Genomic DNA, 23,538 nt, shown 5'->3' on the forward strand with positions numbered 1-23,538 from the left:
TGCTGTAAGAGTTTGAAACGGGGTGCCTAACCTAGTGGCGGCGAGGAAATCTCTCCGAAGGAAATGACCTGCAACTGAGATCTGGAGACTGAGCAGGACTTAATCAGTCTAAGGGAGGAGGGGAAGGAGAGTGACCCCGGCGGAGCCGGTCCAAGGCCCCAAGTCAGGGAAGGACTTTGAGGAAGTGAAAGAAGGGGCTTGTGGCTGGGATGCCGTGAACAAGGACAGCAGGAATGAGTACCCTGCTGGACCCATGGGGAGGTCCAGTCGTGACGGGCTTTTTAAGCCACGTTAGGAGTTCTGGACTTGACTTTAAGAGCAATGGGAAAGCTATTTCTTCTGAAGCCATTACTTTAGCGAGTGACTTGTACACGTTCAATTAGACTTGCTTATTTCCTCCTTTTATCTAATTCTAGTCAAAGCCCTTAGGCTTGGCCAGGATCATTCCCATAGGATGTGGGGAAGAATGTTCAGGCTGGCACCTTTATGTTTCTTTGTGATGCTGTTTAACATACACAACAGAAAACACGTTTTAAAACGCTGCTTTCAGGCGTGCCTGGGTGGCTCAGTTGGTTGGGCGTCTGCCTTTGGCTCCGGTCATGATCCCAGGGTGTTGGGATTGAGCCCTTCATCAGGCTCCCTGCTTGGTGGGGAGCCTGCTTCTCCCTCTCTCTCGGCTTGCCTCTCTCTCTGCTTGTGCTCTGTCTCTCTCTGTCAAATAAATAAATAAAAATCTTAAAAAAAAAAACAAACCCAAACCCCAACCCCCCCTGGTTTCAGTAAATGAAGGAGATCTGCAGTTTTTGGACCATCAGGGCAGATACTGGCCACAACTGATAAATTGCAGGTTCGTTGGGGGAGCCCTCCCTGCCCCCCCCCCCGCCCCCGCAAGTCCCATCACCTGGTGTCCTGTGTTGCGATGGAAGCTGAAGACCTTAATCTCCCTACTTGGGCTCCACCCACTACCAGTTGCTTTCTCTTTTCATTGCCATGATGAGCCAGTTGCCTGTCGTTTTAGGTGACAGCCCCTGTTGTGTCCTTTGCAGGGAGAGTGGGTGTGAATCTTCCAAGCAGGCAAATGGCTTAGGGGTGAATACTGAATCATTTTTCTTCAAATAGCTCAACTTTTTTTGTCTTCCATTTTTACTGGGCTACTGGCTGGAATGTTTACAAATACTTTGGCCAAAAGGATTCACTATTTATTTGGTTTTGGAAGGAGACTTCGGAGGAGGGATGAGAAAAATGGGCAACCCATGGAGTTCTGTTGTTGGTGGGTTTTTTTGTTTTTTTTGGTTTTTTTTTTAAACAAACCCTGAAGATTAGGAAACGAGAGACCTCTGCTGGCTAAACTGAGATAATGCCCTGCACTTGGTCTGTGACTTCAGGAGAAGCTGTCCCTTTAGTGGGGGCAGATGTCCGCAGATTCAGAGCTCATTGTTCATTTCCTCCATTATCAACTCAGGTACTTTAGGAGCGAATCCAAGTGACCTATAATTCCCAGGCCCCGTCCCGGTTGCTTCTGTTCCAGTCTCTAGGAAGAGTGTCAGTCTTTTCATAGTTCTCGAAAACAAAAGCTCTAAGTAGCAGCACCAGCGAAAACCCAGGCCTGAAACAGCTCCTACATCTTCTCTTTGTTTCCTTTCTCTTTTCTGCCCTTGGCCTCCCTGCCTCCCCTCTGCCAGGAAAACAAAATCAAACAAATCTTCCCTCAAAAGGGAGCTAGTGCTGATGGAAAGGGAGAGGGAGGAACCAACCTCCGATCTGTAGCCTAGCCTCCACTGCATATGGCGCCTGGGGGCCCAGGGTTGGGGCGCTACGGCCTTGTGAGCAGAGCTGTGAGCCTTGTGGATGGCGCCGTGGGACTCCATCAGTGGGAGACCCACTGCTCCTCTGGAGAAGGTGGAGGCTGGTTATGTGGGAGGAGGGAGGAGGCCGTCTCCTTGAGCCCTTTTGTTTGTTGGCAATGAGGACAAGGATGAGTGCCCAGGGCCAAGCCCTTTACATACCTTAATTCTGTTTCTTGCTTTGCCTCTCCCTTTACAATCTTTCTCCAGAAAAGAAATTAAAAACAAGTAAACAATTTAGAACAAACCCTGCATAAAAATAATAGCTATGTGTGTGTTCACTATTTTATTAGGGTTTTTTTGTTTGTTTTTTGTTTTTGTTTTTTGTTTTGTCTCTGGACTATGCCTGGCCCACCCCGCATATGAGAAGAGGCTTTCCCTGGGCTCCGTGCTCGCTGGAGTTAAGTCCTAAGCTCACTTTCACGTCCTAAGATGACACCTCGGGCCTGTGGTGGAGAGCAGCAGAGGGGCCTCTTCTGTCTTTTTGCTTCCGCACGATGGTTCCACGTCCCGTCTTCCCGTGTCTAACCTGCTCTCACTCTTTCTCCTGGGTTTCAGCAAACTTTTCCCCATCGGCTAACGCAAGAGCTATTAGTATCAAGTAATGGTCATTTTAATGCTGGCAAGGGACCTTAAATCATCTAGTCCAAGCCTCTCTCTTGAGACAACGGAGGCCCAGAGGGGTTGTCAGCTGCCCAAATTTACCCAGCTGGCGGCTGGCTGAGGGGCTGAAACCCAGAGCCCCTGCATTCTTGATGAGGTGCTCCCTTTAGGATGCCCACACTGTCCTGGCTCTGCTTGTGCAAAGATGGTTTGTGCTTTTACTTTCTGCTCTTCCTCTCTGGCTGCCTGTCCATCACCCCCTCTGTTAAGGCCTCCACTCCTCCATACTGCACACAGGCAACCCCAGGCCAATGAGTGCAGCCACCAGGCAGCCCCCCGCTTTCCCTTCCTGCCCTACACACTTACCTCTTCCGTTTGCACCTCGTTAGCGCAGTAACAAATCACTTGGCTCACAGGTTTACCAAACAACGTTCCCAGACCTTCTACCCTTCTCTGAAACGCCTATTGATTTTGGCGTTCCCGGGCTGCTAGGTAGTCTTGAGTATTTTTCACGTATGCTTGAAGTTTGTGCAGGTCGGAAGTTGCCTTGTCCTTATTTTAACTCTCTCTGATTCCTTGGCATCGTACAGCACCTTGGACTGGAAACACAGTCCCTTAACCCAACACAATGAATCTCTAACTCCGGGAATGCCAGGTACTGTGGAAAGCCAATTATACAGCTATTTTAAACAAGGTGTCCTTCTCAGAGTTTCAGATTAGACCGTATAGTTTCTAATATGGCGCCCTGGGTACCCTGTTAACACCTGCTAGTTTTGTGGATGATGAATCGTCCAACGGCAGAACTTACTCATTCATGGATCTGGTGGTTCTTGAAGGAGTGCCCATAAAGTACGGTGCACGGCGTTAGGCCCCCGAAGGCATTTGAAAAAAAGCTTGACATCTGCCTGTCTGTCCCCTTCTGGCTGCCTGGAAGGTGGGGAAGACGGATGCAACCTGAGGAGGTGTCCTTTGTTTCTGCGGATAGAAGGTGCTTTGTAGAGCACACAGATGCAGGAACCATAGGCGATGCCACACCGGCTCTGCACCGCTTATCTCCAAAATTCCTTTAAAGAAAAGAAAAATACACTTTTATCTTCTTTAAGCCGCTATTATTTCTGGTCTCTGTTACTAGCTGCCAAATGCAAATCTTAACTGATATAGAGAAGTCCTTGAGGATTTTTGAGCAAAGGACTGATTCTGATGGGGGGCTATGCAAGAGATAGATTCCGGGAGGGGGGTGTTCCGGGCCATAGAGAGATAAAGTGGGCTTAGCAGGTGGGAACGGATAGTGGGGCAAGGGTTTAAATGAAGAGAATACACATCTCCCAAGGGCTCATTGATTTTGTTTCTTTTCCCCCAGGACACCTCTACTAAACTCCTATTATTCAGTGGTCACTTAAATATGTAGTTACTGAGTGATTTGTATTGTGCTATTGTCAGGTGGCCTGAAAGCTAGGGAGATTGAGAAGATGGGTATTCTTTGTGTCTTAAAAAGGAGCAGGCAAAAGCTGGCACAGGAAAAGAGTATCTGAGTTACAGTCAAGGGAAGTTACTCTGTTTGCTGAATTCCTGCAGACATTTTCAAGGAAAGGAACTTTTGTTACACGGGACTGTCTAATCAAGATACATTTGAAATGTATCCTCTACTGGAGAGCAACTGTAAATAATATTTAAAAACTGTATCTTGGAGTCACTTGCGGGGTAAAGATACATTTCATATGCTAAAAAATTTCTAAAAGGGGGAAATCTACTTTATTAATTTACTCTAAGCTTCACATCTTCCTAGTGAACTTTTCGTCTTGAGGTTGGGCGGGTAATTTCACACCTCTTAGATTAGAAGACATTTCATTCCCGTTTAAAGGGGCTAGAAACATACCCTAGTGTAGCTATCATCTAGCATAGTTTTCCTGTGAACCGGACATGCTAACTTAATAGCTCAGTCTCTCTGTTTCCTTACAAATCAGTTGACAATTCCAAAGGTCCTGCCAAGCCTGGCTCAAACAGGTAATTGGAAGCCTACTACAAATTTCAAGGTCCCTTAAGGCATTGGCCTTGAGCCTTTCTCCCCCTGCACATAGAAAGGCAGATGTGCCCATTATGACCTGAAAATTCTTGCTCATTAGTTATGTCTCCCCACTCTTTCCCTCATTTGGAAAAAATACATTTGAGTGCAAGCATCTGGGGGCACCTGGGTGGCTCAGTCAGTTAAGCATCCCACTCTTGATCTCAGCTCAGTTCTTGATCTCAGGGCTGTGAGTTCTAGCCCCACACTGGTTTCCATGCTGGGTGTGGAACCTACTTAAAAAAAAAAAAAAAAGAATGCAAGCAACTGAATATGAGTTGTACCTGGACTCCCTGTTGCAAACTTCTGTACCTTTCTACCAGCTCAATTTTAATAGCATATATGATTGTCCCTCATTTACAGTGGGAAGAAACAGAAAAAAAATGATTCCAAATATTAGGTTTTGATTTACACCTCCCTGAAGTGCCTGGGTTGACTCCCCAGTACTCTGATAAGCAGATGTTCTCTCCCTACAGTTAAATAGATAATAACATGAACCAACATTTCCGGGATGCTCAGTGTGTGCTGAGCCACATATCTACATTATTTCTTTTAATCTTGATGTGAAAATTCTGAGCAATAGCTGTATTGATGAGGAAGCTGAGCCTTGGAATGATTGCTCTCAGTCACATTAAGCAGCCGAACAAGGGCCCAAACTTAGGTCTCGCTGACTCTTCGCATGGGTTTAGAGGCCGTCCTGTTATTCTTGTAAATAATCTCGATGAGAACAGGGCCAACTGGCTCAGTGTGACACTCTATCCCAAATCATTCTCTTTTACTTTCTGCCAGATTGGAAGACTGTCTAGTGATTAAATATTTCTGGCCAACAATATCTTGCCATTTATGGAAAAACGATACCCCCTAATCTTTAATAATTGTTTCATTAAGAACAAAAACAAAGCGCCTGCTAAACCTTGGAATGACTGCAGGAAAATCTCAGTACTTCTTGCACCTTCTGTCTGTCTCTCCTGGGGCAAGATGGAAAGAACAGTATGGCTTTCCAAAGTTGCTTTAGGAAGAAGACAAACAGAGGATGCTACTGAGTTTTGATTAGTAGACACTTTCTGCGGCAGGCTACAACCAGCACAGGACTTTTTAAGGTCAGGAAACCCCTTCTTAAGGGATAAGGCCATTTTATGTTACCATAAGCTTGGAGAGCCTATGGAAGGAGTTTTTAAAAAATACGACCTTGTCTTGAGGAGTTAAACAGAGAGGCACCATGGGGATCCTGAATATTATCCCTGTTCTTTGAGTAAAGGCTTCATGGTACAGCTTCTTTATTTACTTTTAATTAAACTCCAAGAAGATAGCACTTTTTCATATCCAAAAAAAATAAAAAATAAAAAATACGACCTTGTCTCAGAACCTCCTTTTGCTTTTAACTCCATATAGATTCTGGTGTTTCCCCAAGGCTGCTTTGCAAGTTAGGTAAAAAAATCATATCCTCCTTTTGCTAAACTTGTTCGTGTTAGGTTTCCTACCTCCTACTTCACTGGCCCGAGAGGGGGAACCCAGCTTGTTTTGGGGGAAGAGTAGCAAGGTAAGAGTGAAGGGATGTTTGCTAATTGATTTATTTAGTGAGGGGGGCTCACTAAAAAGGTCATTTTGTTTGTGTGGCTAAAGAGATCCTTGGGATGTTTTCTCATTTATCTGGGTTTTCAGTCCTGTTTTGAAAGTAGTTTTGTAAAGAACAGTGAAGCCTCAGATCTTTTCAACTGGGCAGAGCCTGGAAAGGCCAGTTGCTTTTTGGATGGGAATAGACCCACAGCTGGGGGTAGGAGTGGGGTGGATGGAGGCAGAGCTGATTCCTTGAAATCTAAGGTAGTTTTCCTCAGTGGGCCATGGCAACGTCTCTGTGACCCGGGCCACGGCTGACTTGTAGGTGGGGTCATTATCTTCATGTAGGATGCCTAGCGTATGAGGGACACTGATAACCTCCCCATAACGTGGTTGTCATGAGCCACTGAAATAATGTGTCTGAAAGAGCTTTATAAATACATTACTATCACGTGTGAAAATGGTGGCGAACGCGAGTGCCACAAAATGTCAGCTGTGATTAATAGTAGTGCAAGTCAACGTTAGGCCTACTTGGAGAAGCTGATTTGTCCACACATGTGGCAGCTTTTCAAAACACATCCTCTCCCTGCCTGTTCACTGATATTCCTCAGCATCCATTCCCATCACTCCCCATTCTGTCCAATTGTCATCGTAGAGTCACATAAATGCCTCCTTCCTTTCAGTTTTAGCAGTCAGAGAATGGGTCTGGTTTCCGTAGTTGTTCTGTTCTGTGTGAAGCGAGCATTGACTACGCATTATTCTTTACTTCAGGAACACCGAGGACAATTCAAAGCCAAAGGCGTGTGGTAACACGAGATAATCTGATGTCACATGTTTTCTTTAGGGCTGGTGGCTTAGACCTGCTTCCTAGGGCCAGTGCCTCATTACTAAGCACAGGATTTCTTAATTAATCAAATGAGAGCCAGGCCATGTTGGTATGATGTAACTGCATTAGTGCTTGGCAGAATTTCTTCTCTGGTCATCTGACTGAATCATCGAGATAGCTGAAATAACCGTATGAACCATGGCTCTCACACCTGGTGTGAGGGAGAATTACCTTATGTAGCTTTGAGGATGCTCATTTGCCTGAAGTTCAGGAAAATATCTACCTGGGAAGGAGTTCTGTATCAGTTTTCTTTTCTTTCTTCTGTATCAGTTCTCTTTTTTCCTTCTCTCCTTTTTTCCATAAAAATGTATTGAGCACCTACTGTATGCTAAGCAATAGGTATAAAAAAAATCATCCCTGCTCTCAAGCCCTTAAGAAGCTCAGAGGTGCGTCTGTGTGTGTGTGTGAGATCACAATACAGTGAATTATGTATTAACAATGAGATAGGTTTGAACAAACTTCTGTGAGTGTACACGTGGGAGAGGCTTTGTGGAGCAGATGTTATGTTAACTATTGAAGAATACATAGGAATTTGCTGGGCCCAAACCCAACAAACGAGAGTAGAACAAGAGCCATTCATTTGGCTGAACAGAATCTACAAAGGCACTGAGGCGTGGAGGAACATGATGGGGACATATGATGTCTGGTCTGGTATTGCTAAGCTTGGGGAATTAGGATGTTGGAGTCTGGTGTTAGTAATGCATGGATGCATGGTTGACAGAATCAGCCATTCTGTGGATCTGCTCCTGAGGTTGCCCCGTGGCTACGGTAATCATCTGCTACAATCTGCTTTTTGTAGGCCAAAATTATTTTCCCTCTACTTCATGGTATGGAGTTCGGAAGGATCAGTGGAACTCTTCTTAATCGGTTGTTTGTGTGGAGATAGACATGAGAGAAACTCTGAACCCTGAGTTGACTACCAATTGCCTATTGCCACTAAAAGGGAAGTACTCAGAGAGCAGGCGCCATGATAAAATTACCTTGAATCATATGAATTACCTCTTCTGGTAAATAATGCTGGATTTTTTTTTTTAAGATTTTATTTATTTATCTGACAGAGAGAGAGTGAGAGCACAAGCCGGGAGACAGTGTGAGGGGAGAGGCAGACTCCCCACTGAGCAGGAAGCCTGGGCGGAATCATGACCCCAGCCAAAGGCGCCGCTTAACTGACTGAGCCACCCAGGCGCCCCAATAATGCTGGATTTCAAGAGCCACACCAGTTCCTTTTACCTAGACTAGGATCAAGCTTAGGTGGTTTCCTCTGTCTCTTTTCTCCTGTGCTTCGATCTATTTCCTACCAACTGCCTAAAACAGAGCCTTCCCCCTGAGTGAAAGCAGCTCCTGGACCATCTTACTCTGGGTTTGAAAGAATGCATGGGGGGCGCCTGGGTGGCACAGCGGTTAAGCGTCTGCCTTCGGCTCAGGGCGTTATCCCGGCGTTATGGGATCGAGCCCCACATCAGGCTCCTCTGCTGTGAGCCTGCTTCTTCCTCTCCCACTCCCCCTGCTTGTGTTCCCTCTCTCGCTGGCTGTCTCTATCTCTGTCGAATAAATGAATAAAAAAAAAAAAAAAAAAAAAAAGAATGCATGGAAGGGACGTGTGAGAAGTGACAGGTCTAAGATAGGCAAAGCCATGATGGGTTGAGTCATCTGGACATAACAGCCAGAGGAGTCTCACGGCTCCCAGGTGTGGTCTTACTTCAGTATCGCCATTGTGTTCAGTTATTGGCTGGATGCAGCCTGGGGAAGCCTGGCCTCTGCACAGAGTCAGGCGTGGGTTTCAGGTGACTGGGTTGCAGACTCCCGGTGGCCTTGCTGAACTTTCTTGAGAACCCCACTGGGATCCAAGACACTTTCACTCAGCCTTCCTTCCTTCCCGCTCTCCTTCACTCAAGGTCAGAGACACATCATGGTTTGACAGCTTCCCCAACTTCTCTTGGCTCCTCCTCACTTCCTCCACAGATGTTTCCCCTCGTAAATTTCTTGCGCGTCTAATTCCATCTTGGTGGCCGCCTCCTGGAGGACCTGGAATAATACTGCACGGAAAGGGCAAAGGAATGCTGTTTTCAGTTCTATATTCTTTACTACTGAGATTTGCCAGTAGGAAAATGTTGTACTTGGATCAAAAGAAACATTTAAAAAGAAAAGAAAGAAAAAGTGTGTCAATAAGTCAAGAGAAAGCTGTTGAAAAGGATTAAGGTTAGATAAAATAGAGAGAGTAGGGAATGAGATACAAGAAGATGTAATGATTTAAAAATATTTGAACAAGCATGACGCGGAGGAGGGTATAATCAAAATGCCATGTCATGTGGTGACTCGCCACCTCCCTGGCCTGTTTCGTGGGCGGAGCCTTCACTTGTCTCTGGTTGAGTCTCCCTCGTGGGCTTCCCCTTTAGCTTACTAACTCACTCCTGTATAATAAAAATCCTCTTTCACAGTGTCAATTCAGTAACTAAAACTGTCCAGTTCGATGTTGAATCAAAACTGCATCTTCATTTAAGTGAAAACCTTTTCTTCTTCTTACCTATTGACAGGGACAAGAAGGATCCGATGGCCTCTTAAATTCTAGACAAAATGGGTACTCTTGTCTCTTCTGCTTCGTTCTATTTGCCAAAGCAAGTCACGTGGCCAACTCCCAAGGTAAAATTCAAGGAAATAGCCTTATTCCTGAGTGGCAAAGCCTGTAAATTACATGGTAAAGTGTGTGGGTAGAGGGAGCAGCGAAAGTTAGGGCCAGTAATTCAATCTTCCATAGTACAGAGGGGAGAAATTAACTAGCTAGCTATGTTTGGCTCCTGTGCCCATCCCTTGACCATTCCCTGAGGCCAGGGTGGGGACATGGTAGTATGACTGGCAGCTACAATAGGACCATGTGATTGAAGTGAGGAAGAAGAGCTTGTTCCCCCAGAAAAGGAGATGCTGATCTGGGAAGAAAGGAGGCGTACTGGGAACAAAATAGACGACATCCGCTACCACGCCTTGGCTCATTACCCTTATAATAGCGCTTTCACACAGGTACTACTAATATCCTCTTTTTTTTTTTTTAAGATTTTATTAATTTATTTGACAGAGAGAGATAGAGACAGGCAGCGAGAGAGGGAACACAAGCAGGGGGAGTGGGAGAGGAAGAAGCAGGCTCCCAGCAGAGCAGGGAGCCCGATGTGGGGCTCGATCCTAGGACCCTGGGATCACGCCCTGAGCTGAAGGCAGACGCTTAACGACTGAGCCACCCAGGCGCCCCTAGTATCCTCTTTTTACAGCTGAGAAAATTGACGTTAAGAGAGGTTATATAACTTGCTCAGAATGACACATCTTGAGTGATGGAACTTTTTGGATTAAAAAAATAGAGGTACCGAGGCGTGGCTGGCTGGCTCAGTCAGTAGAGCATGTGACTCTTGATCTTGGGGTTGTGAGTTCACACCCCACATTGAGTGTAGAGGTTACTAAAAAAAAAAAAAAAAAACGTAGATTTATCTATTCACCAAAGCTACAGTAATCAAGAGAGTGGCGGTGTTTATTGAAAGGATAGACACAAAGAGCAATGGAACAGAATACAGAGTCCAGAAATAGACACATCCGTTTATTTGTCAACCAATATTTGATAAAAGCACAAAACCAATTCAGTGTAGGAATGATAAACTTTTCAGTAAATGGTATTGAAACAAATAACAACCATATGCCATAAAAAAGAAAAAAAAGCAGAAAGAAAAAAGAAAAAGAATCTCGACCTATACCTTTCACCTTATGCAAAAATGGATATGCAAAAACCTCACGAAGGATCATAGACCTAAATGAAAAATGTAAAACTATAAAGTTTCTAGAAGAAAACATGGAAGAGAATTTTTGTGAACTTGGATGAGGGAAAGATTTCTTAGATATGACACTGAAAGCATGATCCGTGAAAGAAAAAAATTGTAAATTGGTCTTATCAAAATTAACAACTTTTGCTGTGTGAAAGTCACCATTAAGAGAATGAACAGACAAACCATAGACTAGGAGAAATAGTTTTGAATCACGCATCTGACAAAGGACTTGTATACAGAATATATAAGAATTCAAAACTTATCAATGAGAAAATCATTCAATTAAAAATGGGCAAAAAATTCTTTTTATTATTCTATATATGAATTATATATATATATATCCTTTATTTTTTAAAAAATATTTTATTTATTTATTTTAGAGAGAGAGCAAGCAAGCAGGGGAGGGGACAGAGGGAGAGGACAAGCAGACTCTGTGCTGAGCACAGAGCCCAACGTGGGGGCTCCATAGCATTCATTACCACGTGGCGGGCCAAGTAATGGAACCGCAAAGATATACACACCCTAATTCCCAGAATCTGTGAATGTATGTTACATGGCTAAAGGGGACGGAAGCTTGCTGATGGAATTACGTTTGCTAATTTGCTGACCTTCAAATAGGGAGATTATTTTGGATTATCTAAATGAACCCAATGTCACAAGGGTCCTGCAAAGTGGAAGATGAGGGCAGAAGACATCAGAGTGACAGGAAGAGGGGACTCAGCCTGCCCTTGCTGGCCTTGAAGAAGGAGGAAGGGACCGAGAGCCTAGGAAGACGCAGCCTCTAGAAGCTGGCAGACGCAAGGAAGAGACTTCTCCCCTAGAGGCTCCAGAAAGGAATGCAGACCCGCCAACACTCTGCAGCCTTGCGAGAACCCCGTCAGACTTCTAGCCCGTAGTACCGTAAGGTACTAAGTTTGTGTTGTTTCAAGACACTGAATGTGTGGTAGTGTGTAATAGCAGCAATAGAAACCAATACATGAGGAGAATGTACTATCGTCAAGTGTGAGCGGAACATATTAATATTAACCAGGTTTCCTGGTTCTTCATCCCTCGACTGTAGGCAGGTGATCTATTTGTCTACTTTCAGAATCAGTCTCATTGCCACTGGGATCAGTTCTCATCCCGGCAGTAACTTATGGGCTATTTATTGAGTGTAAGATTGAGTATTAAACTGTATTCCTGGGACACCTGGGTGGCTCAGTTGGTTAAGCGTCTGCCTCGGCTCAGGTCATGATCCCAGGGTCCTGGGATCGAGCCCCGCATCGGGCTCCCTGCTCAGTGGGGAGTCTGCTTCTCGCTCTGCCCCTCCTCCCTGCTCGTGATCTCTCTTTCTCACTCACTCTCTTTCTCTCTCAAATAAATAAATAAAATGTTTAAAAAGACATTAGAATTCCGGATTGTAACCTTGGCACCACAGTCCTACCTGGGGGGAGCTTCTACCATTTTGGTGTTAAAAAAAATCAAGTTGTTGAATTACTCAAGTAATATATATAGTATTTTTACTAGAAAAAAAAATTCAAGGAAAAATCACCCTTCCAGGTGAAGGCCACGCTGCTTTAGGCTTTTCTCTGCCCTTTCTTAACTCAGCCCTGAACTGAGAAAGGGCATGATTTAATTGGCAAATTTGGGGAAAATAAAGTGGGTGTGCCCAGTTCATTCACATGCACTCTCCTCCTTGGCATGGAGTGAGCGCGAGGCCTGCTCTAGGGGCAGCCTGCCGCTCCCACCCACAGGGAGGCAGGTCCTCTTTGGACCAGAACTGCAGGCTCTCACTCTGCAGCTTGGTGTTGGGAAGCTCTTCTGACTCAACTCAGCTCTAGCAGGAACTAAGTAATACTTTGGCCTTCTTCGTCCGCTCCTTTATCTTAATTCCTCATTTGTTTTGAACTCAGAAAGGGAGGCCGGGTGGTATTTACTGGGTTCTGCTCCAGTGTTCCAACGCTTCGTATCTTGGCCAGAAAATGGATGTGTAAGAAATAAGGTGCACAATTAGGGAGAAGCCAGTGAATACCCGTGGAGTGATGGAGGCTTCTGGAGTGGCAGGGGCTTGGCCTTGGCCCTGGGGTCTTGTTCCTCAGTGTGTGTGCAGGACATTTCGATCTTGGCAGTGTGTATAAGCTTCTATTGAGCCAGGTGGGTTTTTATGGTGGTGCAGTTAGCTTTTAACAGTGGGGGCCTGGGAAAAAAGGCCTTGGAAAAGCCACTCAGAAGCTGTAAGAGGGCCTTGGCAAGGGCACCGGGGCCATAGAGAAGGACTTAGCAGGGGCCAGCAAGCTGAAGAGACCTTAATAAGCAGTTCAAGCCGAGGCAAGGGCTCAATTATAGGGAGAGAGAACGTCTTTTCATATACTGCCCTTTTAGGTATTAAAGGAGTAGAAAAGTATTTGCTGTTTTTAAGCTGTTGGGGGCAGCTGCGTTCTCTTTGGACCACAGAGCTCTAGTGAGAGACGGGTTTTCAATGTGCTAGTACTAGGTCTGGGTGGGTAATGTGAACAAACAGCCCCAATTTTAATTCCTTTTTGATGTTGCTTTGAACTATCTTCAAGGGCAAAAGTGGATGGACTAAGTTTGCATTTATGTGGCTCAAGAATTCCTCCCTCTACGTGTCCTCAAGGTTGCTAGGCGCTGGTTATTTACATATGACGGAGAAATCCTCCCCAGATGACGGTTTTCTTAGGCCTAAGGAATTCCACAGAAAACGATGGTAGAAAAAGGCGATGCAGCACAGGAATAAAAATGCTTCCTGGTTGTCGGGGGAGCTCTGTTAGTGGAGGTAATTCACCTTCATTGCAACACTACCCTACAGGCACCTACAGGTCAAAAGGGCCGTGGAAATGGAAAGGTTTTGACTCGCTGGGTGGGAAAGAACAGCTCTGCAAATAAGGTCTAATGACTGAAGGGGTTGCCACTGCACATTCTGGCTTTGGAAGAAGGCATCACCCCCTCAAATGCCTTGCTTCCTGGATATGGTAAATGCAAGGCGCCATTGTGCAGAAATTAACCCGTAGCTAGTAGATTTCACCTAAGTGGATTTTAATCCCCCGTGCATGGATTCTGGATTCTTGGTCTTAATCAACTGGCTTCTTGGTGAGGCTGCTATCTCTGCAACAGTCTTTAGTAACCCAAAATCCTGGTTCTGGGTATTTTGCTTGATATACCTGCTAAAAAATCAGCTTTTCTCACTATGGTATGTGAAGAGCTGGTGCTATGATCATTTTGCATCTTCTGCTAAATTTATAGACTCTAGGAAAAGCACATTAGAGACTTGCTGGTGTAACTATTGTTTTCTAACTTGGGGGTCTTGTAGGAGCTGCCCCCGTTCCAGTGAGATCCAGCTTAATCTGTAGTTGCTAAAGATCCCTCACTCTACCCAGACATTGAAATCCCCTCCAGCTGAGACAGAGCAGAATAAAAAGTTGGGGGAGATGAATTTTGGACCTGAATTTCTTTGAATTTTACCCCACAAAACAAGATAACTTTATTTTGAACCTTACTCTCTTTGAACTTTCATGTCTCAGGATTTGAATTTCATTCCTTGGACCTTAATTTCTCCCTAGACATTTGATCAAGGGAAGAGGTTCATGTTAAAAAATTTTCCCCTCAACATTATTGGTATTTTGTTATTGAGGTTTTGTTGTGCATATTAATATTGGAATAGTGTAGTTTTTGTCATTTAATCTCCATCCCGATCCTCTGATACGCTCTGCCGACAACATGGACAGGCATGATAAAAATGGGGGATGGAAAAATGAATGTTTCAGCCTTGGATACAAAATGGCATTTAACTATTTAATTAATGGATTATAGGGACCTATTCTGGAACCTTTTGTGAGTGAAATCTCTTTCCTGTATTGTTGTTGGGAGGTGACAAAGTTGGTTGATATAAGAGGGAAGGATAGCCTCGTGAAGATGGGGCAGGACTGTTCTGATAGGCTGCTGGGATCCTCTCTCAAGGATGTCAGATCAACTGCTGGTTGACAGAGATTTAATGTCTACACCAGTGGTTTAAGAGAACAAAAATCAAGGGAATATTAATGGGAAATAATTCTTAACCACTTTTGATATTACCTTCTGTCTTAGGCTGATTGGTTCCCCAAACATGTCCATGTCCTAATCCATGTAACCCATGAATGTGGTACCTTATATCAAGGACTTCACAGATATGAGTCAGTTAAGGTCCTGAGGTGGGGAAGTTATCCTGGATTATCTGGTTGGCCTGATGTGATCACAAGGGTCACACAGGGACACAAGGGTCACAAGAGGGACACAGGAGGAGTAAGAGTCAGAGAGGAAGGTGATGTGATGACAAAACTGATATGGGAATGGTGAGCTTTGGAGACGGAGGAAGGAGACACAAGCCAAGAAGCACAGGCAGCCACAAATGACAAAAAAACAAACAACAACAACAACAACAACAAAAAACCTTCCAGCACCTTGACTTTACCTCAGTGAAATGGATTTTGGACTTCTGACCTCCAGAACTTCTAGAGAATATATTTGTGTTGTTTTAAGTAACCAGGTTGTTATAAGTTATGGTGGCAACAGGAAATGAATACACCTTCCATACATGAAGGAACCTGACTTAGTAGATCTCCTGTGTCCTTGGAGAGGGTGATGTAATCTGATCGGTAAATTCTAGAATAATAAACTGAGCATGATCAGCTTGGTTTCATTCTTCTTCCTCTCTGGGAGCCGGTCAGCCCCACGACTGCACAGCTCTGCCTCTTGCAGGGCAGGGCTAGCCCAGGTACACTTGGGGCTGCTGGGCCTGGCTGGTTAAACCTGTATAATTCTGTGGTTCAGTATTAGGAAGCTCGTTTGCCTTTCATGCTAAGCTATATTCTCCAGTGTTTTTTTTTTTTTTTTATCAGAAAATGTGATATTTTGGTTCCTATCGACCACTTCTTGGAGGATTTCTCTCTTGTGTATAATTCAAGCATGAACTTGAAGATAATGGATTGAAAAAAATGATGCAACCTTCTCTTCCGGCTCCAGATTTCCGTAAGGAACGGAAAGATAGATGACGAAGATCACAGCTGCATGGAAAACGAGAGGGGAAACTTTCCAGCGACCAGCAACTACGACAAAAATGCCTGCATGACATAGAACCAGGTGAAGAAGATCTACCATAGCTAAAACCAGAACAGTGGTTTTTTGCTGCAAAATATAGGAAAGACACCCTGAATGCTCATGCCCCAAAGTGATAGATGCTAGCAGCAGGAAAATGTCCAAAGTTCAAATCAATTGCCTGATTCGGGTACCACAGCAGGAATGTCTCTGTGGTTTCATCCCTCCTCACCAGCCCTTCAGCCAGATGATAGTCATGGCGGTGTCCATCTCCCATGGGAAGAAAAATGGCGAGGAGGGTGACGGTAAGAAGGATAAGGCAGGGCCCCACCTTTAGGGTCTGGCGATATCTGGGAAGAATGAGGAGCACCCGCATCAGAACACTAGCTACCAAGGTATGACCAGTGGTGCCTTCTGTGCTTCCCCAAACAGGCTAAGCAAAGCGATAGAATGTAGGTCAAATGGGATGTCTTCTATAGAGATGAGCAAAAAATTGAGAATGCCAAACTTGAAAGAAGGCCACCATGAAAGAGAGAGAAGAAACACAACAGATGGTCAAACTTCCATCTGAGAAAATGGAGTTAGTAGAGCAAGAGGATAAGGCCTTTACAATAAGTTATGATTTGTGTTGGGAAAGAAATGTGAAGGCTTAATACACACAAGTATGAATAAACTAGAGATTATGGAATCTGATTGTCGAAATAATAAAAGGGCTAAATGAAGTTTGTTGAAAAACAAGTTTAAAAAACTGGAAAACAGGGGCGCCTGGGTGGCACAGCGGTTAAGCGTCTGCCTTCGGCTCAGGGTGTAATCCCAGCGTTATGGGATCGAGCCCCACATCAGGCTCCTCCGCTATGAGCCTGCTTCTTCCTCTCCCACTCCCCCTGCTTGTGTTCCCTCTCTCGCTGGCTGTCTCTATCTCTGTCAAATAAAAAAATTTAAAAAAAAACTGGAAAACAGGGCTATTAAAGTCTCTATGTAATCAAGACAGGTGAAAGATCCAGAATTCTAATTTTTTTCTAATAAGGTCCAGGAGCACCTGGGTGGCTCAGTCGGTTAAGCGACCGACACCAAAAAGTTTGGGAAGCAGATGCTTGACCATAAAGAAAAGCTTAAGAAATTTCAGGCTGCATGCAGTGATTACGGTGTAATAAAATTAGAAACTGAGAATAAAAAGAACCCTCCTCAAATCTATATACTTAAAAATTAAGACTAAAAAGAGACATTTAGGGGCACCTGGGTGGCACAGCGGTTAAGCGTCTGCCTTCGGCTCAGGGTGTGATCCCGGCGTTATGGGATCGAGCCCCACATCAGGCTCCTCCGCTATGAGCCTGCTTCTTCCTCTCCCACTCCCCCTGCTTGTGTTCCCTCTCTCGCTGGCTGTCTCTATCTCTGTCAAATAAATAAATAAAATCTTAAAAAAAAAAGAGAGACATTTAAATAACTATTGGATTGAAGGGAAAGTCTAAATAGAAGTAACAAATTATTCAGAATGGAACAAAAAAGAACCCCATATATTAAGACCCATGGAATGGGACCAAAGAGGGAAATCTGTAGTTTAATTTATTTATTTTAAATTTATTTATTTATTTTAAGTAATCTCTCCAACCAGTGTGGGGCTCGAACTCATGACCCCAAGATCAAGAGTCACATGCTCCACCACCAAACTGAGCCAGCCAGGTGCCCTGGAAATCCGTAGCTTTAAATGCACTCTTTGGAAAAACAAGAAAGACAGAAAATAAGTGCCTAGGCTTTTAACCCAAGGAGCTAGAAAAGCAACAAACCCAAAGAAAGTAAAAGAAAGGAAATAATAAAGATAAAATGGGAAACTAGGGAACATATATCTTACATTTTTTTTAAAAGTAATCTCTACACCCGACCTGGGACTTGAATTTACAGCCCTGACATCAAGTCACGTGCTCTGCAGACTGAGCCAGCCAGCAGCCTCCATCTTACATTTTTATTTGTTAACTCTGGCAGCCCTAAAATTAATGAAAATAAAAAATGAAAGTAGGTTTTTCAGGGGGAAAAACAAGCAATTAGATAAACTTTTAGAAAGTTTAATCAAAAAAAGAGAAGATAAACTTAACTTTGGGATAGAAAGATAACATATGGTAGATATAGAGGGGATTTTCAGAGTTATTAGAGAATACCACATGTAATTTGTGCCAAAATATTTAATGAGATGGACGATTATTGTAGATAACCTAAATGTCAAAAACTGGATCCACCATAAGGAAAACATCGGAATATACCAACAACCACAAAAGAAATTGAAATGGTTGTCAAAGGAATAACCACTGAAAACGTCCATGGTCCAAACATGGTCTGTGTTTTACAAAGATTTCTCCCAAGCAGTCAAGAACAGATAATTCCCATCCTATCCAAGCCTTTTCAGAGCACAGAATCAAATGGAAAGCTATGTGATTCATTTTATAATCCTGACGACAAGGACAACACAAGAGAAGAAAGAGACCCAGTCCCATATTGGAGCACAGAAGAATCAATCAGTCATTCAACAAGCAAATCTAATTTAGATGTGTTTTGAAAGAATAATGCATCATGACTACTTAAAATTTACCTTAGAATGTAAGAATAATGTAAATTAAAATTGTTAACTAATTTACTATATTAACAGATTCATTTAACAAGTACTTAATAAGCTCCTATTATATACCAGGCACTGTACTGGGAACTGGGAAAACAACAGTAAACCAACAGCTTTAAAAAAAATGTTTAAGTCAACTTTACCCAAAACCCTATCATAAGAATCAGAATTCAGTAAATCTTTCATTTGAGTAAAAATGCATTCATTTCAGTAACAGTAATTTCCTAAACTAAAAATGAGCAACAATTCAAAATTAATTTTGAACAGAGATGTTTTTTAAAAGTCTCTAGGTCAGGGGCACCTAGGTGGGATAGGCGGTTAAGTGTCTGACTCTTGATTTTGGCTCAGGTCAGGATCTCAAGGTCGTGAGACTGAGCCCTGCATTGGGCTTCACGCTGGGCATGGAGCCTGCTTGAGATTCTCTCTCCCTCTCCCTCCGCCCCTCCCCCCTCTTTCTCTCTCTTAAAAAAATAAATAGAAATAAAAATAAAAAGTTCAGTAGTAGGTGTGATTGAAAGCCGAATCAACTCTGAAGAGAACTCACCACTTCAGGATACAGGGATGGTGGAGTGAAATAGTACACAAGAGCATAAAAGGAGGCAAACATTTTGGTGAACAGGTATTTCTCACTGCTTCTGAAGGATGTGGTAGGCTAGGGAGAAGGGATTGGTGGAAAGGATTCTGGGGTGGTCCATACGTGCTTTTGGAGATGCAGGAGGAAGAAGAGGTCCCCCTGGACACACCGGCCACAGAGGGCTGTGAATTAGAGAATGAGGCATGTGATACTTAATTCTATTTGTCAGTTTGCTAGGCTGTGGTGCCCAGTTGTTTAGTCAAACACCAGTCTAGATATTGCTACGAAGGTTGTTTTTTACATTTTTAAATTTTTTTATTTTAAAAAAAAGATTTTATTTATTCGAGAGAGAGCACAAACAGGGAGAGAGGCAGAGGGAGAGGGAGAAGCAGGCTCTCCGCTGAGCAGGGACCCCAATGTGGGGCTTGATCCCAGGACCCTCGGATCATGACCTGAGCTGAAGGCAGATGCTTAACTGATTGAGCCACGCAGGCGCCCTGAATATCATTTGTTTAGATGTGATTTACATTTATATCAACAGACTCTGAGTGAAGCAGATTACTCTCCATCATGTGGGTGGGCCTTGTCCAATCAGTTGAGGGCCTTAAAAGCAAAGACTGAGCTTTTTCACAGAGGCAAATCTGGCTCCAGATTGCACTGTCTTACTCCTGCCTGACTTTCCAGCCTGCCGATGTCACACTCAAAATTGCAACATCAACTTTTCCCTGAATTTCTCGCCTGCCAGCCTGCTCCACAAAGTTCAGACTTGCTTGCCCCACAATTGTGTGAGCCAATTCTTACAAATAAATCTTTCTGTCTGTGTATATGCTATTGGTTTTGTTTCTCTAGAGAATCCTACTACGAGGCAGGAGAACAAAGTCTGTGAGCAAAGGAGAGACTGGAGAGGCATGAAAAGATCTGCTGTCAGCTGAAGCTGACCCCACGGTGAAGAACTGTATCGGAGAAGACTCTGGGCCCGATGGAAAAGTCCGAGTGATTGCAGGGAGTTTGATTTATGTTTTGGTGTTTTTATCCTCCTTGTGATGCCAGCAACCAATTTTCCAGGTTTCTCTTTATCACTTCTTTTCCATCAAATCTGCTTCACCACAGAACCCAGAACTGGGCCTGTGTGGCTCTTTGTAAGTAGCCTCTGGACTTGCTGCTCCCCATGACTCTTTACAAAGGCTGGCCTGTGGTCAGGATAACGCCACACCATCTGAATTTCTTCATATGGCTAAGCTCTTCAACAATTTTCCCTTTTCCGCCAATGAGTTTGTGAAGTTGCAGGGTGAGCTGCCCTCCTGCCTCTACAATTGCTTTCTGTGTCATTTTTCGGTCTTTGTTTTCAATTGTGAAATACACCTGCAATTTACCATTTGAATTATTTTTAAGCGTGCAGTTCAGTGGCGTGAAGTACCTCCGCAGTGCTGGGCAGCCATCACCACCATGCGTTTCCAGAACTTCTGCATCATCCCAAACAGAAGCTCTGCCTCTGTGAAGCAAAAATGCCCTATTTCCCTCTCCTCCCAAACCCTGGTAGCCACTATTCTACTTTCTTCTTCTGCAAATTTGCCTCATCTGCATACCTGCTATAAGTGGAATAATACACTTTGTCCTTTTTTAAAGTTTATTATTATTATTATTATTTTTAGTCATCTCTACACTCAACGTGGGGCTTGAACTCACAACCTTGAGATCAAGAGTCATGCACTCTTCTGACTGAGCCAGCCAGGTGCCCCCAATACTTACCCTTTCTACAGTTGCTTTTTAGCTGAATAAAAACTTCCCCCAACGGAGAAAATTATGAAATCTTCCAATTGTTGCCCACACCACCATCTCCAAAAAAACCTTCAGAGACTGGAACCTAGGCTCATGTTTTCAGGCAACGAGACCACCGTTGGAAGCTTCTCCAGGAGAAGCCTGGGAGCTCAGTTCTGAGGCAATCCATAGCCCCTCTGAGGAGCACACATTCGCAGGCCAGCTTGTGGGGGTTGTTGGCCCACTGAACCACAGCAGATGCTTAACTCCTTCCCAGAACACCCCACAACCTTCAACTGAAGCCAAATCTGCTTTGATATCCGTCAAGGGAGCAGGCCCAGGGTTTAGAGAGGGATGCTGAAGAAATCACTCCACATGCCCTCTTCTCATCCGCACTTTAAACATGAATGATTTGTTTTACTTAACTTTTTACTGAAAAACAAAACAGATTAGACAACGACACAAAACAAACCATTATAAAGAGAACATCTCTGTAACCACCACCCGAGTCAAGAAATAGAACCTTGTCAGCCACCCCAGAAATTCTTGTATGTGTCCCATCCCCATCTCAACCCCCTGCCTTCCCCTACAAATAACCATTCTTTCCATTTTTTGAACTACTTTATTGAGATATAATTCACATACCATGCAGTTCATATATTTGAAGGGTGGGATTAAATGGTTTTTAGTATATTCACAGAGTTGTGCAACCATCTCCTGACTTTTCTAGAACTTCCATATACCCAGTACATACAGGGAAGGCAGGATGTTTGTTCCGTCCCTTAATTTATCAGCTTTCAAGGTATTGAATTGATTTTCTTCTATACTTCAGAGGTGACCGGTTGTTAAGGGTTTTTTGTTTTTTAGGGTTTCTTTGGTTGTTTTGTTTGTTTTTAAATAGGCTCCATGCTCAACGTGGGGCTTGAACTCAGGATCCTGAGATTAAGAGTTGTGTGCTCTACTGACTGAGCCAGCCATGTGCCCCTGTTTTGGGGCATTTTAAACAGTTGTATACTCACAGGTTTTTTGTTGTTGTTGTTGTTAAATATTATTTATTTATTTGACAGAGAGAGACAGCCAGCGAGAGAGGGAACACAAGCAGGGGGAGTGGGAGAGGAAGAAGCAGGCTCCCAGCGGAGGAGCCTGATGTGGGGCTCGATCCCAGGACCCCGGGGTCACGCCCTGAGCCGAAGGTAGACACTTAATGATGAGCCACCCACCCAGGCGCCCCTGTATACTCACAGTTTTAAATATATTTGATGAGTTTCAATCTATTGCAAATTATTAGTGAAGCCCAAATTGTCTCATCTTGGCCAACATTGCCTCCTGTGTCCCTTTGACACACCTCTAATTGTCTTTGATAGCTTTCTTGCTACCTGGTACGATGAGCTGCTATCAAGCATGTCAGAGACTTTGGTAATTTAGACCGTGTGATATGGATGTAGAAATAAGCAAATAAATTGATGGAAATATGGAGACTTCGTAAGTTGTAAGGTTGTGTGGTGGACATCTGTTTTTGGCTGCCAGCACTTATTGCATTTTCTACCTGGAACAGTTTCCCAACGTGTATTTTGGACATCACTCCTCATTCATTAGGCCTCACTGAAGTGCGTTCAGAGGGACTGAGGGCATCGTCAGCTCTAGCTGCTGCCTTGATGGACTTAAGCCAATCAGCCTATCCTATCACCTTGTTCAAGTGACTGTTCTAGAGATGGGCATGACCAGAGTCCACGAAAGGCAAGAAGACATTCGCTGGGTCTTCTAGGAAAGATGTTGGGATAATTTGCCTTCCTTTTGGAAGGAGATATTAAATTTCTACTTCTTACCTTTCATACATATTAATGGAAGGGGCACTAAAAGCCTAGAAGAGTCTATTATTAGAAGACACAGAAAGGTAAAAAGCCATATTGCTAGAGTGATAATTGGGTTACCTGATGTCAGGACTACAAAACACCATGAGCATAATTAAAAGACAAGCAACTGAATGGAAGTAAACATTTCCTACATACATATCGAGAATCAGTACCCATATTGTAAACCTCCTACACGGGGAGAAGAAAAGAAGGCAACCAATAGAAACATGGGCAAAGGATATGAGCAGACAATTCACATAAGAGGATCCAGAAGGGGGAAAAACCCCAAACATATGAAAGGTGTGCCATTTCCTCATAATCAAGAAGGTGCATTTTAAAACTACAGCCTAGGGGGGTGCCTGGGTGGCACAGCGGTTAAGCGTCTGCCTTCGGCTCAGGGCGTGATCCCGGCGTTGTGGGATCAAGCCCCACATCAGGCTCCTCCGCTATGAGCCTGCTTCTTCCTCTCCCACTCCCCCTGCTTGTGTTCCCTCTCTCACTGGCTGTCTCTAATAAATAAATAAAATCTTTAAAAAAAAAAAAAACAAAAAACTACAGCCTAGGGTTCCAAAGCATGGATGTATCACAGTTTAACTAACCATTTCCCTACATGATGGGAATTTAGATTATTTGTAATTTATTACATACAATGCTCAATGAACATCTGTCTTGCCTCCTTGAATCTATCTCTGCTTTTGAGATATCAAAGCTCGTAGCTTTAACCTAGAACATGATAGACATCTTGGGGTCTGGGCCCCAAAGAGAAGTTGTGTAGAATGTGAATGTCCTCTGCAACTTACCATCAGAATGTTCTTTGGATTTTATTCTTAATCATGTGCTTAATCTAATACATTTAGGGACTACTGGAACTTTTTTTGGTCAGATTAGTTCAAACAGTCAGAAATTGTTCTCTTTCCTTGAAA

The 23,538-nt window shown here is 43.8% G+C and overlaps 1 long non-coding RNA gene across 2 annotated transcripts in view; it reads left to right on the plus strand.

The window, feature by feature from the left end:
• LOC123781776 (uncharacterized) overlaps positions 1-23,122 on the plus strand; it is a 29,793-nt gene extending 6,671 nt beyond the window's left edge. Inside the window, exons 2-3 of one of the 2 annotated variants that reach the window (XR_015721606.1) lie at positions 9,487-9,592; positions 19,854-23,122. This is a non-coding gene — a long non-coding RNA (uncharacterized LOC123781776). The other variant, XR_006776800.2, reaches the window with a different exon arrangement.
• Positions 23,123-23,538: the final 416 nt, after the last annotated feature.

This window comes from Ursus americanus, chromosome 25 (genome assembly GCF_024610735.1).
Source record: "Ursus americanus isolate L20-20 chromosome 25, mUrsAme1.1.p, whole genome shotgun sequence".
NCBI classification, from domain to species: domain Eukaryota; kingdom Metazoa; phylum Chordata; class Mammalia; order Carnivora; family Ursidae; genus Ursus; species Ursus americanus.